The sequence below is a fragment of the Marmota flaviventris genome, chromosome X (genome assembly GCF_047511675.1).
Source record: "Marmota flaviventris isolate mMarFla1 chromosome X, mMarFla1.hap1, whole genome shotgun sequence".
Lineage (NCBI taxonomy): Eukaryota > Metazoa > Chordata > Mammalia > Rodentia > Sciuridae > Marmota > Marmota flaviventris.
In genome coordinates, this window is record NC_092518.1 from 53,951,720 (window position 1) to 53,975,959 (window position 24,240).

A 24,240-nucleotide genomic window follows, 5' to 3' on the forward strand; every position below is an offset into this window, starting at 1 on the left:
GAGAATACAAAGGTCAGAGAAAAAATACATGGGTCAGGTAAAGAGAAATATGGAGTCCTTAACACTTTTTTTCAGGGAGGCACACCAAATGTGAGAACAAGGAATTTTATTCAAACCAAAATGAGGATGGCCTTCTGGGAAATATGTATTTTAGTTGCCCAGATTTAGTGCTCCAAAATGGCATCCTGATCTGGGTCTGGTTTTGTAGGTTAAAAATAGAATAAGAAGGGAGTTTTAGTAAGTGGGTTGTTAAACAGTTACATTGATCAACAAGAATAGCACAGGTGATTGATTTGTCATTGCTTACTTCTGTTATAGATTCAGGAAGAAACTTCAATAAGTGGGAAAGGCTTTTTTATTTTATTATTTTTTATTTATTATCTTTATGACATCAAAGAGGTTGCCGAATATGCCATGCTGAGTCAGAATAACCTAGGTGACTGGTATCATGCTTCATACTTTCCCTGGGCTAACAAATTTTTTGGCCTCAGTCTGAGGCACTTTATTTTTTTATTTTATATATATATATTTTTTTTATTTCACTTATTTATTTTTATGTGGTGACGAAGATCAAACCCAGGGTCTCTCACGTGCAAGGTGAGCACTCTACTGCTGAGCCACAACCCCAGCCCCAGTCTGCGGCTCGTTAAATCCTTTCTCATGATAAAATCTTCAATCTGTTCCTGTATAAGTTCTGGGTTTTTTTCTGTAAAATTGTTTATTTATATACAAAACATTTTTTTTCCCCTAGGAAACAGCCCAGTTTAAAATGATCATTGGAAATCATCTCAGAGCATCTCAGTCCCACTTTCCTTCCTAGGTACATTTTGTCCCCTTTCACCTGTCCTCCATCCCTTCCCTAGGTATGCTCTGTCCCTTCATCTCTCTTCTAGGTACATTTTGTCCCTTGTACCTCTCCCCTTTTACATTTCCTGGATGTGTGGGTGTCCTCTCTTTTGGCTACATCTGTATCTCAGACACTTGACTGCTTGTTCATGGGTACCCCTCACTGGTCCTGCCACAGGCACTAACACAGCTGGCAGTCTCCTCCCTGGGGTGTTAGACTCTGGCCTCAATAGCACTTTGGTTTTTTTTCTGCTTTTGCATCACTGTGACCAGAATACCAAACAGGAGCATTTATTTGGGGCTCAAAATTTCAGAGTTCCATTGCCTCTGGGACCAAGACGAGGCTGCACACCATGGGTGAAGGACCAGTGGAGGAAAGCTACTTGATTTATGATTATGTCCAGAAGTGTGTGGAGTGGTTGCACCCTTCCAGGGCATGCCTCCAGTTGCCCACCTTGAACAGCCACTCCCCACTTGCTGACAGTTACTACCCTGGGGAACTTGTGTAGTCAGTCCATTCAAACTAAGAGGAACTGATTCAGTGACAGCTCTCATAATGCAATTATTTTACTTCTGAATATTCCTGCATTAATGGGATCTTTTAGCTGAAACTTCATATCCAAACCATGACACAACTGCTATAGGGACAACCTCTGCAGTGCCACTTCCCAGACCTGATCCAGTTGTAGCCTTGGCAGTTCTGGCTCCACCTACTGCCATATGCATCTGAAGCTCCTGGCTACTGACTACTGGGTGTGGGATTTTGCTTTACCAGCAGCTGCTTGAAGAAGCCAGATGACAACCCTGATTTGTGAGTCTACCCATGGAAGGTATGCTTCCCAGTGAGAGATCACAGATGGAATCAGCAGATAATTTTTTTGTTCCATTTACCAACATCCTATGTGGCTACATGATTGGCTGTATTGATTGTAGTTCATGGATCAGCGACCAGCTTAGGTGCAGTATCTCTTCATATTGGCATCCAGTCTTCCCCTATTTTTTTTTTTTTTGTTTGTTTCTTACTTTTGCTGCCCTGGGCATGTAATTCCCAGGAATGCCTTACATTGCCTCTGGGGAACTTGTGTAGAGCTAAATCTTACTAGACATCCATTTGGCATTTCCCAAACTGTGTGTCTTGAGCACCAGTGTCTCTTAATATAGTAGATAGTTTTTAAAGCATTCTGTCATTATAGCAGTTTCTGTCATTATGCTCGGTTATGTTGGACAGATATTTTTTTCTTTGCAGTAATGGGATCAAACCCAGGGCCCTGTACATGCTAGGCAAATGCTGTACATTGATCTACAGCTCCAGCTCCAGTTAAACATATTTTATTATTGTGCAACTTCTCAGGTCCTTCACTATACCCGTGTACATTCTAAATCTCCACCAGAGGAAGCTGTTTATTTCCTTAATATTCAGAAATAAAAATATCTTTGGAATATTAATGTTCCATGAAATGCATATTTGAAGACCTTGTTGTTGGGCAATCTGCTTTGAAATTATGCTCATTTTTACAAATGAAGTTCATTACTACAAGCTATTATTTGTAAATATATGTATGTAGAAAAACACTTTTTGAGGTGGTACTCTGGAGTGTGAGGGCTGACTGGAGCTTAAATTCTAGATCTGCTACTGATGAGTTAACAGCTTCCATTAGCCACAGGTTAACTAAGCTTCAGTTAGTTATCCAGTGGCTAACTGAATCAACAAGCTGAGGCCATTAAAATGTCCTTCCTTCTGATAGGCCAATGTAGCCTGTTATAATTACTAGTTTTCTTGGTATAGTGATTGTGAGCTATGCCCCAGTTGTGTAAATAATAATTACAACTCTAATTATTAATCATGTCTGGGAAATCAAAATATTCCTTGAAAATTGTTTCTTTAAAAATGATTCAGCAATAAGGTGTGTCAAAATGAACACATAAGCGCCAGGAAACCAAATTTGACCCCTTCTCACAAGCTCCATATCTAGCACCCTGGTTCCAAACAATGTCACCTCTCTTCAGGATTAGTACTATCACCTCCTAAATGGTCTCTAGTTTTGTCCTTTTCCTAGAACTGTCTATGCTCCACATGAGTCAGTTACATTAGTTCACTCTGCTACTCAGAAGCTGAGTTCTTTTTAGTTCTGCAAGTTCTTCCCTGCACCCTCTTCAACTAGGGACATCATCTCCTATTCCTCCCTTTGCTCAATATGTTCTGGCCTCTTTGGCCTCCATGTTGTTTCCTAAACAAGGCAAACGTGTCTCACACCTTTGCAGTTCCTATTGTCTGACCCTCTTCACCCTGGCCCATGGGACCTGTCCCTTACCTGCTGTATACCTCAGCTCAATGCCCTCTGATCTCTTGGGTCTTCTCAGACCATTCTGAGGAGTGATTAAAAATCACTCCTCCCTTCTTTAATAATTCTTCTTCCCTTTCCTCCTTTGTTTCTTCACAGCACTTACATATATCAGGTGATTTAGATATTTTACTTTTCTTCCCCCTATTTTCCTTCCACTAGAATATAAACTTGAGGGCAGGAATTTTTGTTTCTTTTCTTTCTTTTTTCTCTTTTTTTCTTTCTTTTCTCTCCTTTTTTAAAGGAGAGAGAGAGAGAGAATCTTTTTTTTTGTAGATGGACACAACACAATGCCTTTATTTTTATGTGGTGCTGAGAATCGAACCTGGGTCCCGCCCGTGCTAGGCGAGCGCTCTACCGCTGAGCCACAGTCCCAGCCCAATTTTTGTTTCTTTTGTTCACTTTTCTGTCTCCAGTCTCTCTAGCAAGCCTCTACAATAAATAGAGGCCCCTGAATAAATGTTTACTGAATGCATGCTAACTGAAAACAGTGGCCACAGGCTAGTAACTTCACCTTTCTGTGTCTCTGAGATGGTTGTATAAAAATTTCTTAAGGACCTTGTAATTTTTGTTTTGTTTTTGGTAACCACTGAGCCACGTTCCCAGCCCTTTTTTATATTTTATTTAGAAACAGGATTTTTGTTTGTTTGTGTTTTGTTTTGGTACCAAGGATTGAACTCAGGGGTACTCAACATCCCAAGTCCAATTTTGTATTTTATTATCCTGTTAGAATGGAAATCATCAAGAATACAAATGGTAAGCCAGGTGCAGTGGAGAACGCCTGTAATCCTAGTGGTTTGGAAGTCTGAGAAAGGAGGATTGTGAGTTCAAAGCCAGCCTCAGCAAGGTCAAGGCACTAAGCAACTCAGTGAGACCCTGTCTCTAAATAAAATACAAAAATAAGGCTGGGAATGTGGCTCACTGGCCATGTGCCCCTGAATTCAATCCCTGGTACCAAAAAAAAAAAAAAAAGGACTAGGGATAACTCGCTGGTAAAGTACCCCTGGGTTCAATCCCCAGTATTGCAAAATAATAATAGTAATAATACTACTCTTGCGTTTCTTATCAATATCAAACAGCATATTTTTTTCAGAAATGGAAAAGGTGATTTTAAAGTTCATATGGAAATGCATGGTATCCTGAATGCCTAAAACAATTTTGAAAAGAAGTTGGAAGTCTCACTCTTCCTGATCTCAAAATTTACTATGAAGAATAATCAAAAGAAGGCGGTGTTGACATTGTAATAGAATTGAGGGTCCAGAAGTATTCTTTTCAACAAATAATGCTGCTTAAAAAGAGAGGTAAAGGCCAAAGAATGAATTCAGACCTCTTTGTCACACCATTACACACCATTTACAGAAATTAGCTCAAAAAGAGAGCAAAGGCCTAATATACAACATAAAGCTGTAAAACTCTGAGAAGGAAGTAGATATAAATATGCATGACCTTGGCATTAGTCAACAGTTGTTAAATATGACACCAAAAGCATAGGTAGTAAAAGACAGAAAGAAATAAAGATGTCTTGTTTGTGCTAGTTTGCTAGGTATGTTGTAACAAATTATCAGTCTATGTGGTACAAAGAAAAGGAAGTTTGTTTTTTGTTTTTGTTTTGTACAGTTCTGGAATCTGAAAGTCAAAGATTAATGTTCTGGAAAGACGGGTTTCTTCTAAAGCTCCTCTCCTTGTCTTATAGATGGCCTGCTTTTTATTTCCTCTTTACATGGTCTTTTCTCTGCCAGGAGAATGTGTTCCTGAAATTTCTCTGTCCAACTTTCCTCCTCTTCTCAGGACACCATCCAGATTGGATTAGGGCTCTCCCTAATGACCTCATTTTTTATTTTAATCACCTCATTAAAGGTCCTCCTTCAAATATAGTCTTATTGTAAAGAGGTGGGTATTATGATTTTAGCATTTGAATTTTGAGGATACACAATTCGACCCACAACATAGGTAATTTTCAAAACTAAGAACTTTTTTTTTTTTTGCTCAGGCTGGCTTTGAACTTGAGATCCTCCTGGCTCCCAAGCCTCTGGGATTACAGCCATGGGTCACCGCATATAGCAGGAGAAAATATTATAAAGATATAATTACCTACATTGACATCTAAAGGTAGGTACTTAGGTTAATAGGATTTGAACCCAGCACCTCATATGTATGAAATGAAACTTTAGGCTAGCACATGCCAGGCAAAAGCTCTGCCATTGAAATAACCCCTTGCTATCTAGCATATATTTTAAAAATTCATGTAACTTAATAAAAATACAGCATGTGATGAGTACTTATAACTTTTATTTTGAATTAACATTAATTTTAAAAAAAATTTTAAGTATTCTTTTTAGTTGTAGATGGACATAATACCTTTATTTTATGTGGCGCTGAGGATTGAACCCAGTGCCTCACACGTTCAAGGCAAGCGGTCTACCACTGAGTCACAACCCCAGCCCCAGCATCCATTTTTTAAACATAAGTTTAATTACTCCTTGTAGCATCAGGGCTCAATCATTCTTGGTACAGTTTTCAGTTTCTACAACCCATCCACATGCCTGCAGCAGTGTCCAGAGATAAGAGTTTAGGGGCATCTCTCCATTTCTCCATCACTTCCTTTTAACAGGACATTTAGACATTAACCTGTGAACTTATATAAATGCTTTTGTCACAGCATAACCTCCTGGAAACAGTGACTGCCTACTTCAAACCTACCAATTAAAATTGCCAAGCAGATTTGTTTGGATAATGCCCTAAACTCAATAAAGGCATTAATCCATGGGTCCCTTTTCTCTACATTCTTTCTTGATCTTCCTTTTCCTATTCTCCCTGACGTGTGTGCGTGCGCGCGCATGCGTGTTTGGCTTTTCGGCATGTCATGTACCCCCTAGGGACTGTAAATTATAAGAAGTCTTTTACTTTTGCCAGATGTGGTGGTGTACACCTGTAATCCCCCAGCAGCTTGGGAGGCTAAGGTAGGAGGCTTGCAAGTTGAAAGATAGCTTCAGCATCTTAGCGAGTCCTTGAGCAATTTAGAGACTGTCTCAAAATTTTAAAAAACTTATAAATGGACTGAGGATGTAGGCCAGTGGTTAAGCACCCCCTGGTTCAATCCCTGGTACTAAAACAATAAACAAGTAAGAAAAAAAGTCTTTTAAGTTTTCACACTGTGAAATTTGTTGTTGAAGCTATGCCTGCAATCCAACTAATGACGGTGAGGGAACCTCTAGGATTCTCCTGCATGTGGATCCATTCCTGGTGTTCCCTTTTCTGTGCCTCTGGTGGCTGCGGGGGACAGTGGATAACAGTTAATATTGACGATAAACTCCTAAAGTTTCATTTAAAAAACACAGCTCAATGAAAGTGTGTATTTGAATACACTTTTCTCTTGAGAAGATACAGTTGGCCAATGAATATATTAAAAGATGCTTAACAGTATTATTAGGGAAATGGAAACCCAAACCACAGTGGGATATAACTCATCATGATGGCTAAAACAGAAAATAACAGATGTTGAATTATATAGAGAAATTGGAATCTTCCTAGGTAAGAATCTTCAAGGATTGTAAAACTGTTCAGCTACTGTGGATTTCGCTGATTTTTTATATATTTTTTAGTGTCTTTGATTTATTTCTGCTCTGACCTTTGTTATTTCCTCCCCAATTTTTTTTTGTTTTAATTTGCCCTTCTTTTACTAGTTTCTTGCAGTATAACATTAAGTTGTTTATTTAAGATCTTTTTTGATGTAGGTGTTTATTACTATTAAATTCCCCCTTAGAATTTCTTTTGCTGCATCCCATAAGTTTTTGTGTGGTATTTTTTATAAAATATTTTTATTAGTTGTTGATGGACCTTCATTTATTTATTCATATGTGGTGCTGAGGCACTCAGTGCCTCACACATGCTAGGCAAGCACTCTACCACTGAGCCTCAACTTCAGCCCCCTTTGTATGGTGTGTACCTTTTCATTCATCTTCAGACATTTTTTTTTTAAGGTGCTCGGGATTGAACCCTAACCCTAACCCTACCCCTTGTGCATATGAGGCAAGCACTCTACTAATTGAGCCATGTCTCCAACCCAAAATAGTTTCTTATTTCCCTTTTGATTTCTTTTTTGACCCATTTATTTTTTGAGAATGTGTGTGTGGTGTTGGGGATTTAACCCAGGGCTTTATGAATTCTAGGCAAGTGCTCTACCACTGAGCTCTATCTTCACCCCCTATATATTTTCCTAGTTGGATCATTCTTTCTCTATCTTTTTTTTTTTTTTTTTTTGGTACTGGGAATATAATAATTTAGGGGCAGTTAAGCACAGATCCACATCCCTAGCCCATTTTTTTTTTTTTTTTTTTTAAGAGACAAGAGTCTCACTGAGCTGCTTATGGCCTTGTTATGTTGCTGAGGCTAGCTTTGAATTTGTGATCCTCCCCTGCCTCAGCCTCTCAATCCGTTGGGATTACAGACATATGCCACTGTGCCCTGCTTGGATCACTCTTAAGGGCTACTACTTATCTTTTACTGTAGGTCCTGGCCTTCTCTGATATGGTAAATCCCAAATGTATCCAGATTGTAATTTGCCACAGGATAACATGTCACTCAGTTGGTTACATCCATAGTCGAGAGTGCGAGGGCCACATTCCCCATGATATTGAGGACATCCCTCCAAAAACGAGCACATGTTTCATGATTTCATTAATGTATTCAGTCAAGGTATGGGCCAGTTTGTCGTGTTCAACTTGCATGTCAGGATGAATCTATGCACTAATGCCATAAACCCTATCACTTGGACACCTAGGAAGGCACATTGGACCACAGTGAGTTCTGGCTCCATTCCCTGGGCTGCTTCTTCTTCTTCTGCTTTTTTTTTTTTTTTTAATAAGAGAGAGAGAGAGAGAGAGAGAGAGAGAGAGAGAGAATTTTTTTAATATTTATATTTTAGTTTTCGGTGGACACAACATCTTTATTTTTTTATTTGTATGTGCTGCTAACTATCCAACCCGGCACTCCGCGCATGCCAGGTGAGCCCGCTACCACTTGAGCCACATCCCCAGCCCTCCCTGGGCTTCTTAAAAATAAGTAGGTTGAGCAGGCATAGTGGTGCACACCTATAATCCCAGCGGCTTGGGAGGCTGAGGCAGGAAGATGGTGAGTTCAAAGCTAGCCTCAGCAATTTATCGAGGCCCTAAATTTAATCCCCAGTACTAAACAAACAAAAACAAGAAGATTCACAAGCAGCCACCATCCAGACTTCCATGAACCACAGATGTGGTGTTTGTCAGTTGCCATGGTCACTGATCTCTTTATTTATTTATTTAAAATTTCCGGGTTGTGGTGGTGTGTTTCCGGGATTGAACTGTGGGGCACTGAGCCACATCCCCAGCCCTATTTTGTATTTTATTTATAGACAGGGCCTCAGTGTGTTGCTGAGTGCCTCGCCATTGCTGAGGCTGGCTTTGAACTCACAATCCTCCCTTCTCAGCCTCCAGAGCCACTGGGATTACAGGTATATGCCACTGAGCGCAGCTCTCTTTTATATTTTCCAGATATAGTGTTCTTGTTTTATAATTTTTTCTTTTATAGCTTTGTGTATGTCATCCCATCCCCTTGAGGTTTCCAGATGTCTGCTGAGTAAACCTCTCATGCTTGCTCCTTTGTAAGTAATGAGTTGCTTTTCTCTCACCGTCCTCAAAATTCTTTGTCTTTTTTTTTTTTTGCTGGTTCCAGGACAACTATACCGCCTATATTGGTTTGCTTGATATTCCATAAACTCCTTAGGCTTTGTTCACTCCTGTCTTTTTGCTCCTTCTTGCTCCTCTGACTGGATAATTTTGCTGGAAGCTTTATATTGACTTTTTCAGTTTAATTAAAATATACATAATTTCAAGAATATTTGTTTGATTCTTCCTCCTTCGACCCCACTGGGAATTGAACCCAGGGGTGTTTTACCGCTGAGTTACATCTCCAGCCATTGTAGTTTTTGATTTTAAGGCAGGGTCTTGGTAAATTGCCCCGGGTAACTTGCAATCTCCTCCCTCAGCCTCACAAACAGCTGGGATTATAGGCATGTGCCACCATGCCCAGCTTTCTGATTCCTTTTAGGTTTCTTTACTTTTATTAAACTTTTCATTTTATTCATGTATTGTTTTTTAAAAAGATTTCATTTCTCTATGTTCTCTTTTAGCTCAATTAGCTTCTTTTAGATGATTATTTTGAATTCTTCACCAGGCAATTATTTATCTCCATATCTTGAAGAACAGTTACTGAAGACTTATTTTGTGCATTTGATAGTGTCTTATTTCGATGACAATGATGATGATTTTGTGGTACTAGGGATTGAACCTAGGACCTCATGCTTGCTAGAAATGTGGTCTACCACTGAACTACATCATCAGCCCGCTTTATATTTTTAGTTTTGAGACAGGGTCTCACTAAGTTTCCAATGCTAGCTTCAAACTTGCTATCCTCCTGCCTCAGCCTCCTTATTTCCTAATTGTTTTTTGTTTCTTTTAGCTTTGCATTGGTATTTACCCTTCTGTAGATGCAGCCACTCCTTCCAATTTTTGCAGATTTTCTTTGGCAGGGAAAATCACCCTCAGTCAGCCTTGTTAGCATTTCTGGGTATCTCTCAAAATTTTGCTATAGGTCTTCATGCTTCACACTTCTCCATCTCTTCTGTTGGAGAAGTCTTGGGTTTCTATGTCTTTTGTCAACCCCACAAAATTATTTTAGGTGTTGACAGTTGCCTGCTCCTTTATCCTAGGTCAGTACACTCTGATGAGAGAATGATGGTATAGCTTCCCTTTCTTTCCATTCTCACTCATGGAAAAATTTCTGAATTGTGCACTTTCTCTCAATCCTACTGAGCCAAACTGGGTGCTAGTAGTGTTACCAGCTGTTATGGTTCATGCCATTTGCTGAAAGCCACCCTGGCCTCTAGGGATCCTTGCCATTAGCTGAGGGGCTGGCTGAATGCCATGGTTTGCTGTCAACTCAGAGTCACACTGATTGTTGAGAGATGTACTAGCTGTTAAGATCCGTGCAGCCTGCTGAGAGGTGTGCTATCTTCTGGGATGTTTGCCAACTATTAGGAGCCATGCTGTCCAGTAAGATCAGTGACAGCTTCTGAGACCCACATTAGCTGCAGAGATAAAGATCAGTTGCCAAGCTCTGCACTGTCAGCTGGAAACTATGCTGACTCCTGAGATCCACACCATCCATCATCTGAAATCCCTGTCATTTGACAAGAGCCACACTGTTTGCTGAGAGCCACCACCCTTCATGCTTTGCTCTTAGCAGCCTCCAGACCCCTCCAGCTATGATGAGAACCCTTAACACTCTGAGTGAGGTAAGACTGAAACAGATCCTTTGGATAGTGCTCCAAAAGGCTGGGGATAATTGATAAACACTTTGATTTTTCTTTCCCCTGTGGATAATTTGCAGCCAAAGTGGTTCTCTTTCTGTGTGGAGGTGTTTGTTCCAGTGTGAGGAATTGGTTGATTTGGATAAAGTGAAACTGTTCCTACAATCCATATGTTCTGGGTCTTTTTTTTCTATAGTGTGCTGAGATTGCTTATCTGGATTCTAGAATTCTTATAAAAGTATGTTGGTCCATATATGGTGGTTAAGTTGATACCTCTGTGGGAACATGAAGGCTGGACTTCCTATTCCAACCATCTTGCTGATGTTACTCTTTCCTTTTTATTCATGGTTGAATTTTTTTTTAATTTTAAAAGTAAAACAAATAAAAAGTCAATACTGTCTTGTCTACTATGTGTACATTCTTAAATTGTAATTATTTTTATTATAATTATTAATGCATATTAATTGGAGAAATTAAGGGGTTTCACTGTGAAATTTCCTTACATGTAAATATCATGCTTTGATGGTATCCAACCCCCCTTCTGCCCTCTCTTCCTCTTCCCTCTTTCTTCCCAATCCCTTGTTCCTTTCCCCTTCCCTAATAGTACCTCTTTGATTTCTAGCTCATATTTTTTTCTTTATTTCTTTCTTTTGTTTTTCTACATATAATAGGAAACATGTAATATTAGTCTTTCTATAGCTAGGCTTACGTCATTTAACATGATGACCTCAAGTTCCATTAATTTTCCTGGAAGTATCATCATTTCATTCTTCTTTATGACTATATAAAATTCCATTGTGTATAGATAGTACATTTTCTTTTCGTGTGGTGATACACACCTAGGCTGATTCCATATCTTGGCTTTTGTGAATAGGGTCATGATAAATGTGGGTATACAGATATGTCTTTTGTATGCTGACATATTTTCCTTCAGATAAATACCAAAAGTGGTATAGCTGGATGATATGGTCATTCTATTTTTATTTTTGAGGAACCTCCATGCTGTTTTCCAAAGTGGCTTACATTTGGAAAATGTAAGTGTATGTGTAACTTACATTTCCACAAATCTTTTTTTTTAATATATTTTTAGTTTTGGATGGACATAATACTTTTATTTTTTCATTTGTAGTGCTGGGAATCAAACCCAGTACCTCACACGTGGTAATCAAGTGCTCTACCACTGAACTATAACCTCAGCACTCCCCTCCCCACAAATCTTGATTAGATTTATTCCTATGTATTTTCTCTACATCTCACTATCATTTTTTGATCATTTATTTATTTAGATAACAGCCATTCTGACCATGGTGAGATAGAATCTCAGTGTAGTTTTGATTTGCATTTCTTTGTTGGCTGGCGATATTGAGCATTTTTTCATTTAATGATTGGCCATCTGTGCTTTGGCTTTACAGATGTGTCTTTTGAGAAATGTGTTTACTTCATTTGCCCATTAGTTGATTTTTTGTTTGTTTGTTTTGTTTTTGTTTGTTTGTTTTTTAGGTGCTGGGGAGTGAACCCAGGCCTTGAATATGATGATAGGCAAATGCTCTACCACTGAGGTACATCTCAGCCCTAGTTTCTTGAGTTCTTTATGTATCCTGCATATTACTCCTCTGTCAGAAGAGTGACTGGCAAAGATTTTCTTCCATTTTATAGGCTCTCTGTTTACATCCTTGTTTCCTTTGCTGTGCAGAAGTTACTTAATTTGATGCAATCCCATTCATTAATTCTTGGCTTTATTTCCTGAGTGTCAGGAAGGTTACTAAGGAAGTTGATGCCTGAGCCTATGTGTCAGAGTGTTGATCCTATATTTTCTATTACCAGTTGCAGATTTTCTGGTATAATTCTTAGGTCTTTACACCATTTTGAGATGACTTTGTACAGGGTGAGAGATGAGGATGTAGTTTCATCCTTCTACATATGGATATCCAAGTTTCTTAGTACCATTTATTCAAAAGGCTATCATTTCTCCAACTTTAATTTTTGGCATCTTTGTCAAGGATCTCATGATTGTGTCTGTATACCTTTGTCTCTGTGTCTTCTGTGGGTCCATTTGTCCATTTTTATGCCAGTATCACACAGTTTTCGTTACCATAGCTCTGAATTATAATTTGAAGTTTTTGAAGTCACAATGCTTCCGGCACTGCTCATATTGCTCCAAATTACTTTGGATAATCTGGTCCTTGTACTCTTCTATGTGAATTTTAGAACTGTTTTTCACAGTCTTTGAAGAATGCCATTGGTATTTTTATGGGAATTGCATTAAACCTGCATATTGCTTTTGGTAATATGGCCATTTTAACAATTAATTATGCCTATCAAGAACATGAGCAGGCTTTTCATTTCCTTTCTTCTGTGACATAAAATATGATCTATTTGGAGGAAGGTTCCATGAGCAGCTGAGAAGTAGGCATATTCAGTTGTTGTGAAATATTCTATAGATGTCTATTAGATTTATAATATTTTTTAGGTTTGAAGATTCTTTACTGAATTAATATCTGGATGACCTGTCTATTGCTGAGAGAAGTGTATTGAAATCACCCTGTTTTGTTTATTTATTTAGTGTGGTTCTGGGGATTGAACCCAGGGCCTTGTGCATGCAAGGCAAGCACTCTATCAACTGAGCTATATCCCCAACACTCTTCCTCCTCCTCCTCCTCCTCTTCCTCCTCCTCCTCCTCCTGTGTGTGTGTGTGTGTGGGGGAGTCGCCCTAAATCGCTCATGTTGGCCTTGAATTTGGAATCCTCATGCCTCAGTCTTTCAGATCACTGGGATTACAGGCATGCACTACCACTCCCAGTTGACTTGAATTTGGAAAGAAGTTTTTTGAGGAGACCATGAAGTCTCTCAAATTAGCCAGCTATGTGTGACTTATCAGGGACATCAAAGCTCTATTAAATAACTTCTTAAGAGCCCAGCATTTTGTATTTTGAGAAGTGAAATGTGTGACTCAGTTATAAGCAGTGTCTTGTGATACTTTATATTGTGTACCTAGTTTATATAAACTAGAGACTTGTGATTTTGCTTGATAATTTTTTTGGGGGTATTGAGGATTGAACTCAAGGGCATTCAGCCACTGAGCCCTATTCTGTATTTTATTTAGAGACAGGGTCTCACTGAGTTGCTCAGTACCTTGCTTTTGCTGAGGCTGGCTTTGAACTCTTGATCCTCCTGCCTCAGCCTCCCCAGCTGCTGAGATTATAGATGTGCGCCACCGCACCTGGCTTTCCTTGATAATTTGGGTTTCTTTGGAGCAAGGGATTTCCAGAGTTGTTTGCTCTAAAAGAAAGACACTTAGGCAATGGACTAATGTTTCATAATAAATTTCAAGATGGGATATTTGATGGTCAGAGGAGACACAGAGGCAGCAGCAGAAAAAATAAAAATAAAATTCATATGAAATAATAACAGCAACAGAATTTTATTTCAAATTTTTAAGTTTAGTTTCACTTTTAATTTGTAAATAATAATTTTGTCTATTATAGGCTTTAGTTTGATATTTTAATACATGCATTTATTTTGAATCCCAGAGAACAGAGGTCAGTACACTATGCAGGGCCAATAAGAAGGGCATGATGTTCTGGGATTGAATGGTACTGGAGAGGGACTGGCCTGAGGGTCAAGCTCTTACTGGGGTGCAGATCCTTAGAAGCAGATTTCCTGAGGAGAGTTCTAATTTGTGAGTTTAAACTAAGCAGGTATGAATTCCATGGAGGCACATGTGGGATGTGGAGGTCTCTTGGTGAGTCAAGTAGGTTGTTTGAGCTGTCCCTTAAGGTGGTGATTACCAGAAGGTGAGTTCATGTACTAGAAAGCTGGATAGATCACAATAAGGACCTGGGAGGGAGTGGATAACTGGAATCTGTGACAAGAGTAAGCCCTGCTTCTGATGTGAGAAATTATACATTTACTTAAATGTTGTTGAGGCCACATACAGTTACAAAAATTCACTAAAACTTAGTGCCTCAGCATCACTTTTAGATGTAAGGCAGTTGTGGTTGACTGGTAGAGACAATAAGTGTACAGAGAAGGTGTTCATGTGCTGAGGCTTGGAGATGCCAACTGAAAGACCTTGGGGAAAGCTCAAGGTGTGTAGCAGGCAGAGAGATCAGGGAGTGTGTGATCCTGTCCCCAGCAACAAGGGGTTGACTTATGTGATACAGGTTGATTTCTAGGGAAAGAAATAATCTCTCTTAAGTTTGGTGACCTTTTTTTTTTTTTCTGTAGGTATGGAAGGGTAGGTGTGTATGATGCCAGTAAAGATTGAGCCAGCATGGTGGTGCATGTCTGTGAACCCCGAAACCCTGAAGGCTGCAGCAGGAGGGTTTAAAATTCTAGTTCAGCATGAGCAACTGAGGGAGACCCTGTATCCTCAGTCATAAAGAAGAATCGAAATTATGGAATTTGCTGGTAAATGGATGAAATTGGACAACATCATGCTAAGAGTAATAAGGCAGCCTCAGAAATTTCAGGGTAAAATGTTTTCTTTCATATGTGGAAGCTAGAGCCAAGTAACGGGGGAAAAAGGACTGAGGGATGGATCCCATTAAAATAGAGGGGAGATCAGTAAACTAGAGAAAGGGGAATGGGGGGAGTAAGGAGAGGGAAAAGAAAGAAATACAGAATGAAATTGCAAAATTATGCTATGTACATATGAATATACCACACTGAAGTCCACGTTTATCTATATCTGTAAAGCACCAATTTAAAAAACAATAAATAAATAGAAGAAAGACCAGTAGAGGATGGGGAATGTGGGCAGGAGGAGGGGAGGGAAAGAGGAAGCACTGGGGACTGAAATGGAACAAATGATTATGTCAAAATGAACCCCTCTATTATGTTGTAAATATAATGCACTAATAAAAACATTTTAAAACGTAGGACTGGGGAACTGGAGCTGTGTCTCAGTGGTGGCACACTTGCCTGGCATGTGTGAGGCACTGGGTTCAATTCTTAGCACCACATACAAATAAATAAAATAAAGGTGTATGAACAACTAAAAAAAAATATTAATAAAAAAAAGTAGGACTTGTGGTAACTGGTATCCCAGTACCACAAATAATGATGATAATGATAATAAAAGTTGGGTTAATGCCTGGGACGAAATAGAAATGTATCAGTTTATTTGTTGGATTATAATTTCAAAAATAGATATTGAGCAGGCTATTATGTATACAAATTAAACCAGGTATCTGTGACCCAGAAGGACAACGAAGATTCTATTGAATGTTCTTATCAAGAACTCAGCATTGCAAGGCTGGGGATATAGCGTATGTTTCATGCACAAGGCCCTAGGTTCTAACATCTTTGTTTTGTATGTGGTGCTGAAGATCGAATCCGGGCCGCACGCAAGCCAGGCGAGCGCGCCACTGCTGGAGCCACATCCAGAGCCCGGGACTATATCTTGAGCAGGGTATCCAGTGCTAAGATTTTTGCCTGAAGTTTGGCCAAGTACATTGTTTGGGTCCTGTCCCTTATGAGGGACGTCCTACTTAAGTGATGGAAAGGAATTCTTTCCATTAAGCTCTGTATCATATGATGGTGAAAATTGTTGTATGTGTATTCAGTGAACTCCTATTAGTATTCACTCAGTTTATACCAAGAGGTTTCCCATGTAGTTCAGGGATCTGAGGTACAGATATCCTCCTTCAACACTCTGACATGTGGCAAGGCACTGAGGAGAAGGGAGGACACCCTAATGTTCGGGTGGAATACATCAGAGGGCCTAGATTTGGTTGTATCCTGTATTTTTTGAGGGGAGTAGGGTAATTGGGATTGAACCCAGGGGCACGTTGTCACTGAGCTACATGCCCAGCCCTTTTTTATTTTGAAACAGAATCTTTCTCAATTATTTAGGGCCTCACTAAATTGGTGAGACTGGCCTAGAACTTGCAATCTTCCTGCTCACCGTCCCAAATTGCTGGGATTATAGGTGTGCACCACCACACCTGGCTATACGCTGTCTTAATGAGGCTCTGTAGCCATGTCAAGATTGTGGGGTGCAATTTTCATGATGGGAAGCTGGCTAATGAGGGTCCTGGGCTCAGGGTCTGTGAGAGCCTCAAATCTTCGAAGAATCCAGTAAGCAGTCAGTCATTGGTTGTTTGCATAGCATGAGACCAAGAGAGACAATTTCTTGTGTACAAAGTCTTAGAACAAGTATTGGCTATCCTGAGTGGTCCAGAGACTTATATAAGCATGAAAACAGTTCCTAGTGTTTTTATCATGAAGGATTTTCTTAATGTTCTAAAGGGAGCGAGTGTTCATTTTAATGCATAAGTAAAATTTGTAAATGAGGAATGTATTACCAACATAATTGAAAAAATTTAAAAGATATTGGACTTTTATATATTTAGTAAATGTGTTAGATGAATCTCCTTGGGAGGAGATGTCATTAATGTACTAGTGTTCCTGGACTACATTATGTATCATCAACATCATGTCTGCCAATTGCATAATGAAAAAGATGTTGATGTACTTCATGTTCAGCCTTCTACCAAAGGTATGTTGTGTCCCTTTGAAGGTGTATGCAACCTGCAGCTGAAAGCCTGATGCAACAGGCACTAAACAGAATTGATTAGCCAAATCTAAAAATCTTACTTATGGTTGATTAAATAGCATTAATAATTATAATAATTTTGGACATTGATTTAGCAGGCATTGGTGGATAGGATCACAGCATTATGTTTGTAGAAAACCATCATGACCCATGCTCTATTTTCTATATTTTTTGTGTATCTGTATCTACTCATTGATTCATTTCAGATTTAAGAACAGACAAAATTTGTCTTTCAAATGGAGACTCAGAGGGGATGATCACCTTTATTATTGCATTTATTGATTTACTTTTTTTTTTAAAGAGAGAGACAGAAAGGGAATTTTTTAATATTTATTTTTTAGTTTTCGGTGGACACAACATCTTTGTTTTTGTATGTAGTGCTGAGGATCCAACACGGGCCGCACCCATGCCAGGCAAGCGCGCTACCGCTTGAGCCACATCCCTAGCCTCATATTGATTTAGTTTTTAATTTTGCTGTTCTTGAGATTAGACCCAGGACCTTCACATGGAAGACAAATGCTGTACAGCTGAGCAACACCCCCAGCTATACCTATTTATTAGGCTTTAACATAATGAGTTTTAGGACTTGAGACCCCTCTTTTAATTTACACTGGTTATGTTAACAATTTTAAATGAGGATTCATGGGGTCCCATTTTCTCAAGCCCACTTTTAAGTACCAAAGACTTTATTTTTCTTCTTTCAGAACATTTATGTCCAATATTAGAGCATTTTGAAGCAGTGACTAACTATGGAAAATTAAATCAAGGCAAAAGCTAAATGAAGACCTATACTTTTCTTTCTATATGAAATTAATTACCTAAGATTATAGCGGGCCAGGTGTGCTGGAGTCCTGCTGTAATGCCAGCCATAACAACTTCATGAGATGCTCATTAACTTGGAGAGACCCAGTATCAAAAAATAAAAAAGGCCCAGGCTGTAGATCAGTGGTTTTGTCCCTGGCTTCAATCCCAGTACCCATCCCACCACCAACAATAAAAGCAAAAAACAAAATAAAGAGGAAACAGGGTTTAAAATCAGTGGAATGCCCAGATGTAACCTTAATTTGAGCCCTACTATGATTAATTACATGAATTTTTGTCAATCAGTGGAGTTTATTATTTGTTAGAGTTCAGTTATATCTATGTGGTGGTATAAAAATCTGTCAGAACATTTTTTAAAATATTTATTTTTTTAGTTGTAGTTGGACACAATACCTTTATTTTATTTATTTATTTTTATGTGGCACTGAGGATTGCATCCAGGGCCTCACGCCTGTTAGGCAAGCGCTCTGCCACTAAACTCCAGTCCCAGCCCCAGAACATTTTTTTTTAAACTTTTTGTTATATAAATTTTTTTTCTTGGTACCAGGGATTGAACCCAGGGGCACATAACCATTGTGCCACATCCCCAGCCCTTTATTATTTTGTTATTTTTTATTTTGTGACTGGGTCTCTCCAAGTTGATGAGCATCTTGTAAAGTTGCTATGGCTGGCTTTGAGCTTTCAATCCTCCTACCTGCTGCTTATTTTTTATTTTTTTCTGTTTTTTTTAATCATTCACAGTTATTTTAACTATTCCAATGAAAAAGGATCGTGCTTTACATTCAGTGGTTCTGTTGGTCAAAAATCATTTGAGCAAGAGTTTATTTCTGTCCTCTAGTCCATTTTAGCCTACATATGTGTCTTAATTTTAATTTGTGACAGCATCTATGCCCAATGCAGGATATTTTATGGCAATAGGAACTATGACCATGGGAAACTCAAGCAACTATATAGTTAAAATGGGGCATAACTATTTTTCCTATAAAAGTAGTTATTTTATTAAAATTATAATGTTTAACTTCAGCAATATATCCAGGTATAAATAGATGAGCCCCAGGAATCTATTGATTCTGGAGCTTAGTCAATTAGTGCATTTTAGCAAATGCTAAAATTAATTCAGAACCTATGTTGATATGTGCTTATTATTATATGTGAAAAATTGTATTCTATCAATAATTAATAATTAAAAAAAAATTAGTTGTAGTTGTCCATTGACCTTTATTTTATTTATTTATTTATATGTGGTGCTAAGACTCGAACCCAGCGTCTCACACATGCCAGGCAAGCACTCTTCCCCTGAGCTACATCCCCAGCCCTGTAAATGTTAGTATGTAAAATTTGAGTTCTGGGGCTGAAGTTGTGGCTCAGTGGTAGAGTTCTCGCCTAGCATGCATGAGGCACTGGGTTCGATCCTCAGCACCACATAAACAAATATTTTTAAAAATTTGAGTTTCAAATTCTGTAAAATTGTGAATCTGTGTGTGTCTGTGTGTATATATATATATATATATATATATATATATATATATGAACATGTTAAGTATAAATAATATATAAAATATTATATTTACTTATGTAATTTTTTTGTTATCTTTTATTTTCTATGTTGGAAATTTTGTCTTAACTTATTTTCTTTCCCTCCTTTTTTTCCTTTCCTTCCTTTTCTTGCATTCCTAGCTGCTTGAAACCATAGTGTTCAGTTGTTGTCTTTGCTGAAACTCAGGATGGTTACAGGAAGAGGGGTAGGGATAGGCCCCTGCTGCACTGCCTATAGGCAGCCTATTTTGTCCTCTATCTTTCCAATATGACTTTAGAAAATAGTGTTTGCTGAGAGAACTCTAATAGCCCTTCCTTAAGACAGCATAATTTTGTCTTTTGTTTGAAGTATCAGTTCTTTTCAAACAAAAGTTTTGTTTGAAACTTTTGGTTGTTTTTTTTGTTTGTTTGTTTGTTTTGTTTTGTTTTTTTTTAAGTCCCCAACCCTTTTGTTTGTTTCCTTGTGTCCTGGTTGGCCCAAGTAGCTCTGGGCATAGGTGATGGCCTCTTTCTATAGTTTGTTCCAGTTCACCTTTGAGGGGCCTGGATCTACTTTCAAGAGAGAGACAGGGGCCTTAAGAGTGTTTTCGGGCTGGGGATGTGGCTCAAGCCATAACGCACTTGCCTGGCATGCTCAGGGCACTGGGTTCAATCCTCAGCACCACATACAAAAAAAAATATTGTGTCCACCGAAACTAAAAAATAAATATTGAAAAATTCTCTCTCTCTCTTTAAAAAAAAAAAGAGTGTTTTTCAACCTCTAGGACCTTACATAAGGCCCTTGGTTTACTCAAAGGCAGAGTATATAACTGAGGACCATGCATATTATCTGGGAATTTTATGTTCCTGAATCAACTGTGTGACATCCTGAGGGATCTTTGGTGGGCAAGGATATAGGGTCTTCTGCCCTTCTTTTTGGCTTATCATCCTGCCCCTGCTGTGCAAGAGTATCATACCTCACTGGGTCAGGGGACGAATTTTAACAACAACAAGGCAAGTAATAACTTGAGCTTACCTCTAGAACTCTTTAGGCTGGGTGCTATGGCCTAGTTCAGGAGTTCAACCATAATAACAGAGAAAAGATTACTAAGATAAGGTCTTACCTGAGATAAAATGTTACCCAAGCTAGGCATGGTGATGCATGCCTATAATCCCAGCAACTAGGGTGCTGAGGCAAGAGGATCACATGTTTGAGGCCACTAGCATTATTTTAAAATGTATAGCTGAAAGATTATGGGGAAAGCTGAATGTGTATAGCAGCAGGCCAAAAAATCAGGGAGTGTGGGATCCTGTCCCCAGCGACAAGGCACTTGATGCAGGTGCCTCCTAAGGAAGTAAATAATCTCCTTTAACTTTTGTGACCTGTGCCTGTTTTTCTTCTAGGTATAGAAGTTTAGGATTGTACATTTGTACAGAGTGCATGGATCATGGACTATGTAATGAGTTCAGGAAGAAAAGCCAGGTGAAGATTTTGGCATAGGGGTGAAGACTTCTTCAGCACACAAAGTCACATCATCTCCATTGGTGAGATTTAGGAAAATGGCCATGTTTTGGGGGATGTGGGACTGGGGTATGCTTTGAAGTGACAATACACTGGCCTTGATGCATTTGCCTAGTTTTGTTAAAACCATGGCTTACTGCAAAGATAGGGACTTCTGAAGTAAATGTTCAGAGAATTTCAATACAAAGTAGAAATGAATATTTCAGCACACTGAGCCATATACAAGCTTGGCATTGATGAAAAGAAGCTGCATGAACTCTACTAATGTAGCAGTGACAGGTAAGTCATCTACAGTGACTAGTGGAGTTCTTATATTAATTTTAAGTGCCTTGTAGATACACGGAATAGTCATTGGAGTTTCATTATTCCATTTAAAAGTTAAAATGAGCTCCCTTATGTTTATTGCATTGTACTGATATGTATGTCACATAACAGCAACCATTTTAACCTTCCTGGACCCTTCAATGTTCCCAACACATTTACCTTGCCATGCGCCATCACCACTATCCAGTTCCAGAACACTTCTGTTACCCCAAAAGACACTGTGTACCTGTTAGCCCTTAGTCCCTGTTGTCCCCTCCCCTCACTGCTTGGCAACCCCTAATCTCTATGGGATTGCCTATTCTGGACATTTAAATAAACAGCATGACTTTTTAAGTTTATTAACTTGATTTATGACTTTTAAATGTTTAGGCATGTGGTTTGTGGGCCTTTGATAAAAAAATTATTGATGCAAAAATTATTAATTACAATTTTCTGTTTTCCTTTACTCCTTTTAATGACTGAATAATCACTTACGTTTTGTAGCAGTTAAGTGAAACATTTCAAGTAGTACATGTACATGTCACCTGCAACATTTTCTGCCATTCTTGGAAGAGGCGTGTAGTTGATTGGACACAATTCATCTAGTGTTGTTCTTGCCCTTGGCCATTGGCTGCTCTCAGGTCCCCAATAGTTGTTGGTATTGCTGAACACGGAACATGTACATTCTGAGATTTTGCATATTTTTTTTTCCAAAGAAAAGGAGTGGACCTTTGAACCGTGGCCCAAGTTTGTTTTCATTTTTGTTGTCTTTGTATAGAATGCGGAGGGGAGGGGGTGAATGGGCAGGTCTTTTAGAAATATTGCTGATGGTGGAGACACTGTTTTAGAGAAAAGTCCTGGTGCTGAGAAAGTGGGTTGGTTTCCTTCCTCCTTGGCACTGAGGCAGTAACTGTGGAAGGCTCCTGCTCAAAAATGAGAAGAAGCAGTGGTAGTGTGGCTACAACCAGAGGATGGTTCTGCTCATCTCCCTTTCTTCTTCCTGGGTGTCTTGCTTATTTATGTTTTTTCTGTGCCACTTGTACAGGGACAGTCATGATTTTTTTTTCTAAGGTGTTTTTTTTTTTTTTTTTTTGGTAGTGGTGGTGCTAGAATTGAACCCAGGGCCTTATAAATGCTAGGCAAGCATGCTTTATCACTGAGCCACATCCCCAGCCCATGACTTTTTTTTTTTTTTTTTAATGTTTTTCTAGTTGTTGATAGACCTTTATTTTATTTCTTTATATGGTCCCCACACTCAGAGTGAGGGTGGCTCCTGAGCTGGGGTAAGGTATCATACAATCCAGGGTGACATGCTACAGGCCCAGGAAGGTATTCCAGGCAGCAGACTGGAGAGAAGCAATGACTCAGCTTGGCGCTACTTTCCCTGTGTTCCAGCAGTTGAGGCTGCCACGTGGACTCCTCTCCCTACACCTTGTGGATCTTTGCGCTGTGACTCAGGCCGAGCCAGAAATCCCAGCCCCTCCTCAGGGTCCACTTACTAAAGAGGAAGTCCCCAGTCCAGGCTGGCAGTAGCAGCCTCCCTGGTGTCCTGCTGCTGGCTCTGGCAAGGGCTCTGACAAAGGCTCTGGCTTGTTTACGGGCATGAGGAGCCACCTTTTCTGAGAAGGAGAGCTGGGGAAAAGGGGGACGCCAGGGGCCCGCTGGTCCGGGTTAGCGCTGAGGTGTAGGCTGCTCTCCAGTGCTCGCTGGCTCGCAGCACTCTCCAGCAGCAGCCATGGAGCTATGAGCTCATCAGGCTCCTCCCTCTGTGTAGGTTTCCCGCCTCTCGACAAGGACAGGGGTGGGGGCGGGGAAGAGCGGCGCCTACTGATGACACAATCACTCAGCGACCGCTCTCCTCCCCCGCCCTCTGCCTTCCGCCTGCAAGGACATTTTTATAATTTTTTTTTTTTTTTTTTGAGAGAGAGACAATTTTTTTTTTAATATTTATTTTTCAGTTCTCGGCGGACACAACATCTTTGTTTGTATGTGGTGCTGAGGATCGAACCGGGCTGGACGCGTGCCAGGCGAGCGCGCTACCGCTTGAGCCACATCCCCAGCCCCAGAACATTTAAATGAGGGCTATGTTGCATCTGAGATTAGGAAATACTAAAAAACCTTGACTTTATATGTACTTCGTATGTGTGTCAGACAAAGCTGCCTGGAAGAGGGTGTTCTTAACGTATCCTGATTCCTCATCGAGTTCCAAAAGCAGCTCCGATTTTAATAATATTGACTATTGTTTAGGGAGGCTTTAAGGATGGAATCAAAGTATTAAGGTTTGGGTAAAGCACCATAAAGCACCTTTTATTTCTTTTCTTAAAAAACGATTGTATCGATGCATTATAGTCAGAGTTTATTTTATTATAGTAGAGTTTATTTTCACATAATCATGCATGCATGGAATGTAATTTGCTCCATTTTAGTCCCAGGTGTGCCCTCTTTCCCTCTGCTACCCTCTTATTCATTTTACTTGCTTATTATTTCAGATTCAAGAAGACCAAATTGGCCTGTCAAATGAGAAAACAGACACTAGCATCAAGTCCTTCTTAATTAGCTAGGTATGTTTTTATGCTCAAAAGTCCTGTATTAACTTAATAGAGCCATTGAACTGTTTTAACCCAGTGTAAATGAGATCCCATTTTATCAAGCTAATTTGTAGATGCACAAACTTACTTCAGTATATTCTTTGTGTCAGAGTATATATGACCAATATAGAAATTTTTGGAACAGTGAGTATTATGAGTGTGGGAAATTTGGGGAAGGCAGCCATAGCCGTTTTTTTTTTTTTTTTTCTGTATTATATTTAGTTACCTGTTGAAGATTGAAAGCTGCAGAATTTTAAAATTTCATGGGATCCCAGGTGTACCTTTTTGGAGCCCCAGTATTATTAGCCAAGTGAATTTTTGTCAATTGGTGTAGTTTTTCGAAAGTTAGTGTTTAGACACACAGTCAATCAGCACTTTGTTTTTCCCTTTTTCTTAC

At 39.2% G+C, this 24,240-nt stretch overlaps 1 long non-coding RNA gene across 32 annotated transcripts in view; it reads left to right on the forward strand.

Moving 5' to 3' along the window:
* LOC114081457 (uncharacterized) overlaps positions 1-24,240 on the forward strand; it is a 244,623-nt gene that overhangs the window by 85,723 nt on the left and 134,660 nt on the right. For 27 of the 32 annotated variants that reach the window (XR_011705630.1, XR_011705606.1, XR_011705608.1 and 24 more), the window contains 4 exons: positions 5,179-5,297; positions 14,762-15,007; positions 20,835-20,975; positions 23,745-23,816. This is a non-coding gene — a long non-coding RNA (uncharacterized lncRNA). Of the gene's footprint in view, positions 1-5,178; positions 5,298-12,033; positions 12,093-14,761; positions 15,008-20,834; positions 20,976-23,744; positions 23,817-24,240 lie in introns of all 32 variants that reach the window. The other 5 variants (XR_011705618.1, XR_011705611.1, XR_011705613.1 and 2 more) reach the window with 5 other exon arrangements.